Below are 15,077 nucleotides of genomic sequence, written 5' to 3' on the forward strand. Positions count from 1 at the left end.
TGGACAGGTCACTGCCTCTCCCTGAGCCTTACTTTACCCATCTGGGGAATGGGGACTAAATGGGGTAATACATGGAAGTGCTCAGGTCTGCAATAAAAAGGAATCGAGGCATGCGACAACATGAATCCTGAAGACGTCATGCCAGGTTCACAAAAGGCCACATATCGTATGATTCCATGTATAAGAAATGACCAGAATGGGCAAATACCGAGACAGAAAGTAGGTCAGTGAATGCCAGGGTCTGGGAGGATTGGGGAGGAAAGGCAGAGTGACTGCTAATAAGTGTGGAGTTTCTTTTTGGGCTGGTGAAAATGTCCCTGGCCAGGCGCGGTGGCTCATGCCTATAATCCCAGCACTTTGGGAGGCCGAGGCGGGTGGATCACTTGAGGTCAGGAGTTCAAGACCAGCCTGGCCAACATGGTGAAACCCTGTCTCTACTAAAAATACAAAAATTAGCTGGACGGTAGTGGCACGCGCCTGTACTCCCAGCTACTTGGGAGGCTGAGGCAGGAGAATCACTTGAACCCGGGAGGTGGTGGTTGCAGTGAGCTGAGATGGTGCCACTACACTCCAGCCTGGGCAACAGAGTGAGACCCTGCAGGCCACCACCCAACCCAAAAAAAAAGAAAGAAAATGTCCTGGAATTAGTGGTGATGGTTGGGAACTGTATCTCAATAAAACTTTTTTTTTGTTTAAGTGCCCAGGTCTGGAAGTCACGTGAATGTCTGCACTAGTTGTGAGGTGCTGCGAGGTCCGTGGCAGCTGCACCAGAGGGGACGACAGCCTGGAAACCTTGGCTGTACCTGGGCCCCCTCCACTCCTACCCAGGCATAGGTCTCCAGACCCCTCAGATTCTGGAAACAACTCTAGTTCCTTCCAAGGAACTCTTCTGCCAAATTAACCTGAATTGTTTCTGTTATTTGCAATTCCAAACCTTGATTGGTATGAGGATATTCACTGTGTTGCCAGCTTTTAACAGGTGTTAAGCACTCAGTAAACGTGTTCAAGAACTGAGTGAGGTCAGGTGCCGTGGCTCATGCCTGTAATCCCAGCACTTTGAGGAAGCCGAGGCAGGAGGATCACTTGAGACCAGGAGTTCAAGACCAGCATGGGCAACATGGTGAGACCTCCATCTCTAAAAAAATAAATAAATAATAATAAAAAGAATTGGCTGAGCTAACATATGTACAGTGTGAGGACTACCAGCCACAATGGTTACTGTTTGATGTGCTAGCACTTGCTGCTGGGTGGTGTTGGCACTCCAGGTCATTGCTGGGTACCGTGCTGAGCACTGCATAGGCATTCCCTCCCCTTGACAACCTTTCTGAGCGAAGACCAATGGTCTTACCTAACAGATTGCAAATGTGGGCCTGAAAGAATGGGCAAACCAACCGCAGTGCATTCCACACAATGAGGAATATTATTTGGCAATAAAAAGGAGTCAGCTACCCAGCCACAAAAAGCAATGGAGAGACCTTGAAAGCATATTGCTAAGTGACAGAAACCAATCTGGAAAGCTATATACTGCATGATTCCAACTAAGTGACGTTCTAGAAAAGGCAAAACTGTGGAGGCAGTACAGAGATCAGTGGCTGTCAGGGACTCAGGGGGAAGGGAAAAATAAGTGGTGCTCAAGGAATTTTGAGGCCACGAAGCTCTTCTGTATGACACAGTAATGATGGACATGTGTCAGACCCCATACAGTGTGCAACACGAGGAGTGAACCATAGCGTAAACTATGAACTTTAGTCAATCATAATTAACCAATATGAGTTCATCAATTGTAATAAATGTACCTTATTAATATAAGATGTAAAAGAATAAGCCAGACTGTGGGGAGGGAGAATGTGGAGGAGGGTACATGGAAACTCTCTGTACTTTCCAATCAATTTTACTGCAAACCTAAAACTGCTTTTGAAAAAGAGTATTAAATACACAGACACACACACACGCGCATGCGCACACCCAAGAGGTTAGGTAATTCACCCAAGGTCAAACAGCTAATCACGGAGGAGGGAGGATTTGAACCCAGGGCTGTTGACTCTAAAGTCCAGACTCTCCATGGTTGCAGCCTCACAGGGCGGGCCTGTTCACGTTTCTATCACCTTCCACGTCAATGCCAGCTGCAGCACCTGTATAACTGAAAATTGTACCTCAACGGACCAAGCTCAATATTTTGGTTGGTATCAGGAAAGCATAGGCAGAATGAGTCTAGGAACATTGGGGAGGAAAGGAAAAATCCCCAACAGTGCCAGGATTGGTGGGGATGGGAGGCCGACCTTTGGCATTGTGCTAGGGCCCTGGGGAAGGGGGCAAGCAAGTAGATGGAGAGAAACCCCCCTTCTCCTCGGCCATGGCTGTCCTCGCTGGGCCTCAACCCCAGCCCAGCCCTGGGATGATGGTCTGAGGCTTAGCTCGAACACCAGTGGGCTGAGTGACCGCCCCAAGCCTCTGGCCTCAGTTTTCCCATCTGTATCATGGGAGGGTTTGAGCACCCTCGGCTGATCTCCAAGGGCCTTTCCAGCACTCAACTTCTAAAACTCTTTATGTACCTGCTCTTTCCTCACCCCCAGTAGCAAAGCAGAGAGGGGGCTGCTTGAGGAAAAGGGAAGGCCAACCCCTGATCTCTCCCTGGTCTGACTGGGGAAGAGCTCCCCCCTGCTCCCATGGCTAATCACTGGGCATCCTGACAGTCACTCTCCTAGGATGCAGTTCAAAACTTGGATGAAAGTGGCAGGAAGGCCCATAACAAAGTTAGGCACCTGGTCATCCTGAGCACCAGGGCAGAGCTCTGGCCCTGCCCAAGAGCCTCCACCATCTTTGATAGGGATCAAGGTGTAGGTACATTGTGGCCTAGATGACTCACAAATAGTGATGACCCCAAACTTCCCTTACAGTAAAATGCCAGGCATGAAAGGTGCAGGGTCATGGTGACTTGTTTCCATAGGGCTCCAGGATCATGGCCTTGGAGCAGGCCTTTCTGTGGTCCTTCCTTACCACTTCATCCATCACTGCTCCCAACCCAGCTGTGCCTGTGAAACCACCTCAGCCCTGGGACCCCTCTGCCTATCCTCAATGCCTGGCGAACTCCTGCTCATCTCAGTTCAGGTAGCCCCTCCTCCGGGAAGCCCTTTCTGACTGGGTCACGATCTCTTCTGGATGCCACAACTCTGTGTTTTCTGACCACTTTGTAGGGGCTTCCGGGAGATGGTGAGATCTATGCAGAATTCAGAAATGAGAAAAGATTTGCAGCACAAAGGGGAGAAGGAAGGGCATTTTAGGTAAGGAGACAGCACAGCAGAAGCCTAGGTGGCAGGGAGGGCAGTGATTGGGGCTTCTCCCAGGGCAGAGGGGACCCCAAACAGCTCACCGAGTGGACCGTTTCCCAAGACAAAACAACCAAACCCAAACCTACAAAATGAATTTCTGGCCCCAGGACGAGGGCTGGAGGTGGGGGAGACAGGAAAGATTCCGGAAAGAGCCCAACCAGTGAAATGTGGAACCCACTCATCCCCGGCCCTGCCCTATGCTCTACAGCCCCAGCCTCCTGCAGGTAACTCACGATTCAGTCTATTTTCCATTGCATAGCCTCATTTGATGGCTTGAACAGAGAGATCCCAGCTGCCACCATCTTACTGTACAGCCTTGGTGAAGTCGCTCTACCTCTCTGGGCCTCAGTGAAGCCCTAGATTCTAATGGAATCTGCAGAGAAGGTAACCAGACCTAGGGGCAGGAAGGAAGTCTAAGTCACAGGGGCAGGCAGCTTCCAGTTGGGAGAGGCTTGGGGAAGAGGTGCCTGGAAGGAGGCAGGGAGAGAGGCCTTGAGGTGAAGAGGCAGATGGGGTCTGTGCCACCCAGGCCCTGCAAGCCTGCTCATTCTGGGGAAATGTTACTCAGTGGCCAAGGCTGGGGCTCAGCCGGAGCCTCCAAGAATCAATCATGCCATAATTAGGGTCACTATTAATCTCTTTCCACGGTGATGCCAGGGCCTCCTGTTTACCCAACACTTCTGTCCCAAGAGACCTCTGATTGCCATTCCTCTCGCGAGGAGGCTGGCAGGGCCCAGAGGTGAAGGTAGACTAGTTCTTCCCCAGCTCAGGAGCCTGCCCAGGGGCCTTGGGTTCTCTTGGTACAGAAAGGACTTCTCTTTCCCAGGTCAGGGCTATGAGCTTGGGCTGAGCAGTCACCAAAAGTGACCTGGCCTTTCCCAGAGGGCACAGCTTAGCATCTCAGAACTCAAAATCTCAGGCTCCAAATGCCCCAAATTGGAGCTCTAGAATCACTTCACCCAAGACTCACAGTGTCATGGAATCCTCATTGAACAATTCAACTGGCATCTTCAAACTATCCCTGGATTTCAGACTGCTAAGTCACAAAGTAACGGCACCAAAGTCCTGGAGGCACTCCATCCAGCCTCCCCTTCTATTCAGAAATCCCCTGTGCCACTCCTCCTGGTGGTTCTCCAGTCTCTCCAGACCAGCCAGTAGCTTCCCTAGGCTCGCATACTCCTAGTGACAGGCCCCTCCCTCCCTAGAGGGCTGAGTAGTTTTCTCCAAGCCAACAGGACTGTAGGAAGGCCATCCTAAGAAGAGATCCTGCCCCCACCCCCTTCTCCCCCAGTGACACTGACAGGCTCTCTGGGGAGCTGGCAGAGAGAGTGAAGGGCCCCGGGACAACTACTTGGGGGCAGCAGAGACTTTCAGCATCCCCCATCCTCAGTTTGACTTGTGCAAGCCCCTTCCAGGAGCCCAGTGGCTCAGCCGCAGGGGCCAGGCTGGCTTTTTCTGATGGCTCTTCCTCAGTCCCAGGGAAGGGGGAGTGGGAAAGTGGGGCACACCAAGTAAATGAAAGGGCGGAGGAGGAGGAGGAGCAGCGTGAGTACAGTGGAGATTTGTACAGAGCAATCTTGTCTCTGTCCTCTCCTGCCCCTCCTTGTACCACTGTGCTCCAAAGACAACACCTACCCAGCTTTCCCACCTCCATGCCTCACTCAGGTTGGGCCCTCTGCCAGGAAAGCCCTCCCCAAATCCCAATCCAAATTCCATCCATCTTAACAAACAGACCCCGTGCAAAGCTTGGGCTAATTCCCCCCAACAAAAGCCCACTGCCTCCTCCTTTTTGTGCTCACATCATCTGGCAGAGCTCCTGAGAATGATCACAGGCCTCAGTGTGCTGTAATTATCTGCTTCCGTGGCTGCCTCGCCCGCCAGACTGAGAGCTTCCCCAGGTTCAGACTTCTGATCCACTTGGCCAAGCTTTTCTGAAGACCTATAGTGTCTGAAGCCCCACACCTGGTGATGGGGACATAAGATATGCCAGGCCCTGTCCTTGCTAGAAGAGTCACTGTACAGGGGACCTATGTCCCCTGCACTGTGCCTGGCACCAAGGAGGTACCTAATTAGTTGTCAGTCAAAAAGCTGGTTAAATGCAAGACGGAAGGAAAAAAAGAACCAATCAAAGCATCTTACACCACACAACTGCAGAGGCACTTCTGAAAGCCTGAATTCTGCCTCTGAATAATAATTAGCCTTTTCCCAATTTACAGAAAAAATTAATTTACTAAAACAAACAAACAAAAAGAAGACTAAATTAGGTACTTTTCTCTCACAAATTTTTCTTAAACCTCTGATATCCATTTGCACATTTCTATACCATATCTAGTGTAAGATGACCTCAGATCTAGCACAGGATACTAATTTCATCACTGTCATGAACATTGCTACTCTTCATAGTCTTCTGCAAAGAGCAGCAGTCTCCCTGCTTCCAGGCATGTCGGAGAACCTGGGGCCTAAACTTTTCCTCTCTTCCTTCAAATGTCCAGGTTTCACCTTGGTGACCAATGAAAACCGAGCTTGCTTGAATGCTGAGGAAGAAAGTCCCAGGAGTTGGCTGGCCCACCTTGAAGGTTCATGCCAGTTCCATGATATAAGGCCTCCAAATCCACTATTTGTCATTCACTCCTTTGGAGGAAGCATCACTTTCTCTAGGATTCTCTTTTAAAATATAAATCTTCTCTGGAGTTGGGAGCCCATTCAACCCTCAGATTGGAGGTCAAGGAAACTTAGTTTAATGCTGGGCTGTTGAGGGGCAGTAAATCACAGGGTTTGTGAAGAGGTCAGTCTGCCTGGGTTTTTATTTATTTTAATTTTTTTTTTAGAGACAGTCTCACTCTGTCACCCAGGCTGGAGTGTAGTGGCACAATCATAGCTCACTGCAACTCGAACTCCTGGGCTCAAGCGATCTTCCTGCCTCAGCTTCCCAAGTAGCTGGGACTACAGGTGCGTGCCACCGTGCCTGGCGACCTGGCTGGGTTTGAAACCCAGCTCTACCATGTATTTAATGGAGCAAGTTTCTAAATGCCTTTATACCTCAGCTTCCTTATCTATAAAGCGGGGATAACCACGGTATCAGCCTCATGGGCTCTCAGACAAGTACCTGGAACGCTGTACTAAGCAAGAGACAAGTCTACTCAGAGCTTCAGTTTTTTCCTGTCCATAAAATGGGACAATAATCCCATTTATGCCTTTTCATAAACCGTAGAGTGCTGCCCCCATGGGGGAGGTGGACATTGTGTAAGAACCCAGACAGCTGCCCTCTGCAGCCTGTCTTGAACTCCTTTCTCCCTCCCTCCTTTTCTCTTTACCTGGAAGAAGGTACCAGTGGCTGTGAGCTGGGCTCCTGGGGGTGTCCTGTCCACAGAGGCGGTGATATCACTTCACTGGGAGAGCTGAGAGGAAAAGGGGATAAACCCAGTGAGTTCATTCATCAGTTCATCCTGCCTTCTACTGTTCCACTTGACCCTTAGTGAGCGACCATCCCATGCTGAGTGTGGGGCCCAGTGATGGGTGACACCGAGTCCCTGCCCTGGGGAAGCCACAAAGCTGGTGGGAGGGCTAACAGGACATACGTGATCTAATCCCCAGCCATGAAACCCGGCACATGCAATCCACCTCCACGCATGCTGCCCACAAACTAGCCCTAGGCCCAACTCATACAACCTGTTCCCTGAACCACTCCTGCCCCTCCAGGACCCACGGACCCAGGATCCAAAGCTCAGCCACCCTGGGGGCAGAGGCCCTTTCACACTGCCCAGGGACCTGCTTCTCTGAGGTAGCTGCCAAACCAGCTGTTCTTCTAAAGCAGCCGCTAAGGGAAGGACGGTAGCCCGGAGGTGGGATCTGGGGCACCACAATTACGTGCCTGAGCTCTGACTCATGCACCACCTCCCCCATCGCCAGCTCCTGCAGCCAGCAGGGCAACCCCCCGCCCAGGAACTGGGAAAAGAGATGGTATCGACAGGCCATGGGAAGCAGAGGGGCCAGGAGAGGTGAGGAGGAGACTGCAGGTCAGCATTGCAGGCTTCAGAGGATGCTAACACCTTGTCTACTAGGGACACTGAGGCTGCAGGGACGGAGGCCTATCTACATCACACGGAGGCAGAGCCAGGGCTGGGACCTGAGCCTCCTGGTGCCAATATGACAACTCTCCCCAACCCAACTGGACTCTAGAGCCACACACCAGCAAGAAACACACAGCCAAACACACGTCTCCGTGTGTGAACCAGAGATGGACAGAGCTGGACTCAGAGACAGCTGGGAAATGACAGCCACTGAGAGATCAGCACTTGGGACACTACCAGGCCTGCCACTCTGCACCTCCAGTCCCCAGGTTTCTCACAGTGCCCTAAATGTACAGCACTTTACAGTTTATAAAACATACTTATTTCCTCTACCCCCTACAATGATCCTAAGGCCTAAGTGGCAGAGGAAATATAAACAGACCAGTGGCTTCTCCTCTAAACTTTAATGTTTGAGAAGCCATGGTCTATTTATATTTCCTGGGGCTTGGACCTTAGAAACCTAGGGAACTTGTTAAAATGCCGTCTGACTCAGTAAGTCTAGGCTGGGGCCTGAGATTCTGCATTTCTGATAAGCTCCCAGGTGATGCTGATGCTGCAGGTCCCTGGACCACAATTTGAGTAGCAAGGCCAGAATGAGTCAACAGCATGGGACCTGCAGTCAAACTACACAAGTTAGAATCTTGGCTCTTACTTTGTGACCTTGGGCAAATTACTTAACCTTTCTGTGCCTCAATCTCCTTAGGTGTAAAATACTACGAATAATAAAACCTACCCCATAGGGTCAATGTGGGGATTAAATTAGTTACCATACATAAAACACTTAAAGTGACTATTATTTCAGATTTTGAAATGGAGGTTCTGAGAAGTGAACACACCCAGCAAGGCAGCAGAGCCAGAATTCAAGCTCAAACCTATAAGCTGCACAAAACGCCACAGCCATCAAACCGCTCCCCCATCAGACAGACATGGATATTGAGGCCCAGATAGGGGCAGAAAACTGAAATGACCATCAGAAAGTTGGTGTGAGAAATACAAGTCCATGACTCCGTCCCAGTGCTCCTTCCACCACACCGTTCTGCCTGTCAGAAAAGAAAGTACCGCAGAGTCTCCTCAGGGCTCTCAGCTCTGCTGTCAGCCTTACCTGGTCCCACAGCTGCCCTGGAAACTACCTGTGGGGTTGGCTGGATGTGGAGGCCGTCCCCCTCCCCACTCCCCCTCCCCACTCTTCTCTCCATCCTGCCCACCAGGCTGGGTGAGGCAGAATGCTCTCACATCCTCCTGCCATTCCCCTCCTCCTACCTCCAGCCTGTGCCCACTGCCCTGTGTCAGGTCACCCAGCTGGGGTCTCAGGCTGAGGGTGACACGCCGGGGTCTGGCTCTACCCCCACCTTGCCTTCCCAGCACGGGGCCAATGGGAGCCTGTGAGTCACTGAAGGAAGTGCTCGGCCCCAAACAGGAAGAGGCTCTTCAAGCAGAAACTCCCTGCAGGATCCCCCAGTGCCCTGGGGCAGATGGCTTAGTAGTGGAAGCTGGTGAAGGAAGGGAAGCTGATTGGGACACAGCAACATCTGCTCAGATTTTACCTGACATTCAAACTTGGCACTCACCCTCCACTTTTTGCTGCCTGGCCTGAGGACTTTTCTGCTGTGGACTGGCTGTGCATCTTAGGTACATCAGTACCAGTACCCTCTCTGATCCTCATTCTTGGGTCATGGACTGCACTAAAAGACTGCTATAGCCTGGTAATCTACATGAAATGAAGGGTTGGAGCAAGTGAATATAGGGTTTTATTTTATTTCTGAGACGGAGTTTCGCTCTTGTTGCCCAGGTTAGAATGCAATGGTGCAATCTCGGCTCACTGCAACCTCTGCCTCTCAGGTTCAAGTGATTGTCTTGCCTCAGCCTGCTGAATAGCTGCGATTACAGGCACACCCCACACCCAGCTAATTTTTGTATTTTTACTAGAGACAGGGTTTCACCATGTTGGCCAGGCTGGTCTTGAACTTCTGACCTCAGGTGATCCACCCTCCTTGGCCTCCGAAAGTGCTGGGATTACAGGCGTGAGCCACTGCACCTTGCAAATATAGGGTTTTAAGTGAATGAACAAATGCACATGAGTGAAATGAACGAGTGAATTAAGATACCTAGACGTAAAACTTTAGCTATAGCATAAGATCTATCATTTATCTATTGTTCACTGTATGATAGAGAACTCTTTATTGGCAAGAAGATTCACCCCCCGAACACCCTTACACAGGGAAAAGGGGCCCCCACACATCACACACACACACACACACACACACACTCACAAATAAATTCATTAGAGTACACAGGAGCCTCTGTTACGTTACACTCATGTGACCTGTAATCCTAAACATTCGCTCCTGATTAACACCTGTAAGGCTCCAGTTAAACTCTTCTCTGTTTCTTTTCTTTTTTTTTTTAAGGCATGAGTTGGGGACTGGGTCTCACTATGCTGCCCAGGCTGGAGTGCAGTGGCTATTCTCAGGCACAATCATAACACACTATAGGCTTGAAGTCCCAGGCTCAAGCAACCCTCTGGCCTCAGCCTCCTGAGTAGCTGGGACTACAGGCACGCTACCATGCCAGGCCTTTCCATCTCTTGAACTTGAAGAACAAAAGGTGATTCTGTTAAGATGCTGTAAAGGTCTACGGGTCGTGTTGCTGCTGAGTGGGGGAAATGGATGCTGCTTGGGGAAGGGGTGCAGTGGGGGGGGCCTGAATGGCAAAAATATATAAGGGAGACACAAGTTAGCTTGTCAAAGCCTTCCTCCCAGACAGCAGCGAGCACGAGTTTCTTGCATAAGCAAGCATCTCTATTCCAGTCCTGCTGTGCATCCTTTATTTTGGCATTTCTTCCTGCTCCAATTTGTGGTTCTAAAAGTACTCATGAATTAGTGTGATATTCACAAAAATGCACATGGTGGCTGAGGAACATCTTACAATATTCTGCAACTCACATTAATGTAACATGAAGTCTGGTATATTTCTTTAAATTTGCAACTAGATATGGACATTGAATACTAGAACTGTGAATAGTTTCATTTCTATAAAATTTTCAAAAATTGAATTAATATTTCATGTATATGTAAAGATTTTATTTAAAAATCTGATCATTCATTGTGATGGGTATTGTTTTAATTTTAATAGATGATTTTATGGCATAAAAACCCTCTTGAAAACATAAAATAAATTTGCCTATGTTTATATTTACATTTGTTTACTATTTATTTATTTATTTATTTTAGAGACAGAATCTCACTCTGTCACCCAGGCTAGAAGGCTGGAGTGCAGAGGTAAGATCTTGGTTCACTGCAACCTCTGCCTCCCAGGTTCAAGTTATTTTCCTGCCTCAGCCTCTCAAGTGGCTGGGATTACAGGCATGTGCCACCATGCCCAATTAATTTTTATATTTTTAGAAGAGATGGGGTTTTACCATGTTGGCCAGGCTGGTCTTGAACACCTGACCTCAGTGATCTGCTTGCCTCAGCCTCAGTGCTGAGATTACAGGTGTGAGCCACTGCACCTGGCCACAGTTCATTTTTATTTATTTTATAAAATCTTTATTTTAGCAAGATCACTAATTATATTGTTATAATCAAGATTTTCATCACTTGTGTTCTGTTGATGGCAATAATCTAAAGTACTAAAAATAAAATGTGTTTGTATTTAAAGTATACAAAATTTGATGGCCAGATGCTGTGGCTCACGCTTATAATCCCAGCACTTTGAGGGCCTAGGCAGGCAGATCACCTGAGGTCAGGAGTTCAAGACCAGCCTGGCCAACATGGTGAAATCCCGTCTCTATTAAACAAAAAAAAATTAGCCGGGTGTGGTGGCACACGCCTGTAGTCCCAGCCATTCAGGAGGCTGAGGCAGGAGAATCACTTGAATCAGGGAGGCAGAGGTTGCAGTGCACTACCATCATGCCACTGCACTCCAGCCTGGGCAACAGAGTGAGACTCCATCTCAACAACAACAATAACAAAATACATATAAAGGCTGGGCACGGTGGCTAACATCTGTAATCCCAGCACTTTGGGAGGCCGAGGTCAGGAGCACTTTTGGGAGGGCAGATCACAAGGTCAGGAGATCAAGACCATCCTGGCTAACATGGTGAAACCCTGTCTCTACTAAAAATACAAAAAATTAGCTGGGTGTGGTGGCACGTGCCTGTAGTCTCAGCTTCTCGGGAGGCTGAGCCAGGAGTGTCGCTTGAACCTGGAAGACAGAGGTTGCAGTGAACCAAGATCATGCCCACTGCACTCCAGCCTGAGCAACAGAGCGACACTCTGTCACACACACACACAAACTATATATATATATATAATTCAAATATATATTCAATATAATCCCAGCTACTCAGGAGGCTGAGGCAGGAGAATCACTTGAACCTGGGAAGCAGAGGTTGCAGTGAGCTGAGATCGCACCACACTGCACTCCAGCCTGGGTGACATAGAGTGAGACTCTGTCTCAAAAAAAGAAAAAAAAGAACTGTTAAGTCTTATTTTTTATATCTGAACATCATCAGCTTAACAACAATATACCCAGAGATGTGCAGTAATTAAATTCAGACATGCTTGATATTTTATCACTCTCAGTCAAATAAAACTAAACTTTACACAATGTAAATAAGTACACAATGTACGTATTTCAATGTACATTGTGAAGGTATACTTGTCAAGGTGGGAAAATCAAATCTATTTTATTTAACAGTCTCCTGGCTTGCTTTACAACCTTCAAATATCTGACAAAGATACATGGATCTCTATTTGTGTTTTTGCTCTCAGTTCTCTGAATTTAGGAGGGGCCCGTCCACTCCCCACCCACCACCTCTTATGTTGCGGGGCCCAGGTCACCCGTGCTGGTGACTTCACATCTGTGAGCAACTGCGTGTCTGCCAGCCAGCCCTGCCTTACCCAGTCCGCCTTTCACAGGTGCTTTCCACATGGAAGGTCCTTATGCTTATGCCTTGTGCATGGGGCTGTATTTCCAGGGCAGTAAGCACTCAAATTTCCTCAGGGGCAGTGACCACAACTTGACTGGCCTCTCCCACAGACCCTGTACTCCTTAAAGTCCCTTCAGCTCCAACACCACCTTGCAGGGGAGCCAGGGTGCCCAGGGTCTTCCATCCCCAGTTCTTGTTACACCATCCCCCTGGAAAGGGAGCCGGCTAGGCTGGGAGGGCCCAGCAGCCTCTGCTGCACCAGGCTAGTAGTCCCCTGCCATCCAGCTGGGCAGTGGTCCTGGTGACCTGTAGCCCACAGCTATTTTCCTCCTCCTCTGCATCCCCACTCAGTCCCCCTCCCTCACCTCTCCTCTTGCCCCCTTACTCTGGACCTACTAGCCACAGTAACCTACTTTGGGCTAAAGCCACCACAGTGTACCCTCGGCCCCCAACACCTGGGCTGGCAAATCTCCACATTCCTTGCCCACTGCCCTTCCTAGCATCTTTCACAAAGAGCTTCCAGAGAGCAGGAAGCAAGTTCAGGAGGTGGGGGAGCAGAGGAGTGAGCAGGAGACTGAGAGCCAGGAGACCTGGCTTTTCTTCCTGGCTTGGCCACTGGAAGGCAGGTCAACATCTTCCTTTGTCATATGGGGATACTGGCACCTGCCCAGATCCCATCTTGGGATGACAGGGAGAACCAGTGAGCAGGATGTAACAGGGCTGTGTAAACTGTACAGTGTGCAGTGGCTGTAACAGGGGCCAGACCCCATCTCCCTCATGTTTCCTGCTCAGGCTGGCACAGTGCCGAGGGCCCATCTATTGTTAATACTGCTCAACATTTACAAGGGCTGGACATACTTTCTGTACGAGGCCAAGGTTTCTGTGTGTGCTATCTTACTCCTCTTAGCCTCCCACTGCAGACTTTTTTTTTTTTTTCTGGAGACAGAGTCTCGCTCTGTTATTCAGGCTGGAGTGCAGTGGCGCAATCACGGCTCACTGCAACCTCTACATCCCAGGCTCAAACGATCCTCCCGCCTCAGCCTCCTGAGTCTCCAGGACTATAGGTATGTGCCATCACACTCGGCTAATTTTTGTATTTTTTTGTAGAGAGGGGGTTTTGCCATGTTGCCCAGGCTGGTCTTGAACTCCTGAGCTCAAGTGATCTGCCCACCTCGGCCTCCCAAAGTGCTAGGATTACAGGAATGAGCCACATGCCTGGCTGCAGTAGACACTTTTTATAGATGGTAAACAGAGGCTCGAAGGGATTTAGGGTCTCCTGGATTCATACTCCTACTACCAAGCCAGTCTAGACACCAAAAATCTAGTCCCCAACACACATTTCCTGAGCTCTCCTGTATGCCCAGCAGACAGACGGAGCCCCTGCTGGACAAGCCCACGAGCTAATGGTGTAGATAAACACACCAAGCGCATCGTGTGAACAAAGGCGGCAGGACGCGTAAGGGGTGGAGGCCTTGACGGTGAATCAAAGCTGTCTCCCAGCCTCACCCCCAGCCTGGCACAGTGCTGGACCCACCACAGGCAGCAATGAATACCCAGGAGAGAACAAACTTGTTTCCCTGACATCCACCTCCCCAACCTAGCCACTCCCTGCCTGCCTCCTGGACAGTGAGGGGGCTCTAGACTTTCTAGACCACTTTCTCCTCTGGTACCACCACCCTAAGGGCACCCTCTCTCTTGGCGCCTGCAGGTGCCCCAAGCCTTTGCAGTGGATTCTATGTTAAACGTGGTGAAAGTTAAACTGTACTTATCTGAGCACAGAACCCCTTATACCATAGGTACTCAATACATGGGAATCAAATGAGTTAATGAGTTTGCAGCAGTGACTGACCACTTCGGTGCCTGGCTCAGTTCATCCTGACCACTAGGGGCTTAATTCAAGTTCTGAATCAAAGGGGCTGGGGGGCCAGAGCAGAGCTGATAAAAGAATAGGATGCTCACTTAACTGGCCGTGGGGTTGGAAGCAGGTCCTAGCCCTCTCTGCCCTTTTGCTGTGTGATCACCGGCAAATCACTTCACCTTTCTGGGCATCCACTGCATCAAGCAGGGATTAACACCATGTTACAATCGCCTGATTTCTAGGTGAGCACATACAAAACTGGTTACAAACATAGGGTACCTCACGAGGCTCAGAGATGGGAGGTGACTTGGCTAAGGTCACACAGCAGGTGACAGAGTGTGGACTAGCACCCAGGCCTGTCATGGTCTGTTGGGGGTGGGGGGAGTGGAGGGGGAGGTTGACTCCCAGAGGCCTGAGTGGGGAGGCCAGATCATGGGTAACATCTCTTGTGATATCACAGGGGACAGGAGAAGGTAAGAGTGGGTCCCATGAGGGCTAACCCAGGCTGGTATCACCAGTGAAAGTGAGACATAGTCGGAGTCTTAGGATCTAGTCAGTACAGCCAGGAAGGGCAACCTGTTTATTTGTTCCTGGAATGTGTTGACCAACGCAAGTTCCCTCAAGCGATCCCTGAGTACCTTCTATGGAAACACAGAGTGGGTGGGCTGCGAAGAAAAGTCAAATCCAAATTCGACTCAGGCGGGGATGGGCCACAACGGCCTTGATTTCCTCTATGGGCATTTGGTGCTTCCATGGCCTTGAACTAATCTCTGTCCTTAAGTCTTGTCCCACCTCGTAATCACCACTGATGGGTGGGCTGGAAGGGAGAACTACAGCAGGGCACCAGGGCCGGCCTCTAGGGTTGGGAGGGACCTGGACTGACTGGGGAG

The 15,077-nt window shown here is 49.8% G+C and overlaps 1 protein-coding gene across 2 annotated transcripts in view; it reads right to left on the reverse strand.

Moving 5' to 3' along the window:
* Positions 1 to 15,077, reverse strand: part of GDPD5 (glycerophosphodiester phosphodiesterase domain containing 5) — a 90,260-nt gene that overhangs the window by 48,170 nt on the left and 27,013 nt on the right. For both annotated transcript variants that reach the window (XM_023209373.3, XM_026447473.2), the window contains exon 2: positions 6,644 to 6,727. The gene's annotated coding sequence lies outside the window, so the exon portion shown is untranslated. The remainder of the gene's footprint in view (positions 1 to 6,643; positions 6,728 to 15,077) is intronic.

Source organism: Piliocolobus tephrosceles, chromosome 13, assembly GCF_002776525.5.
Source record: "Piliocolobus tephrosceles isolate RC106 chromosome 13, ASM277652v3, whole genome shotgun sequence".
Taxonomy (NCBI): domain Eukaryota; kingdom Metazoa; phylum Chordata; class Mammalia; order Primates; family Cercopithecidae; genus Piliocolobus; species Piliocolobus tephrosceles.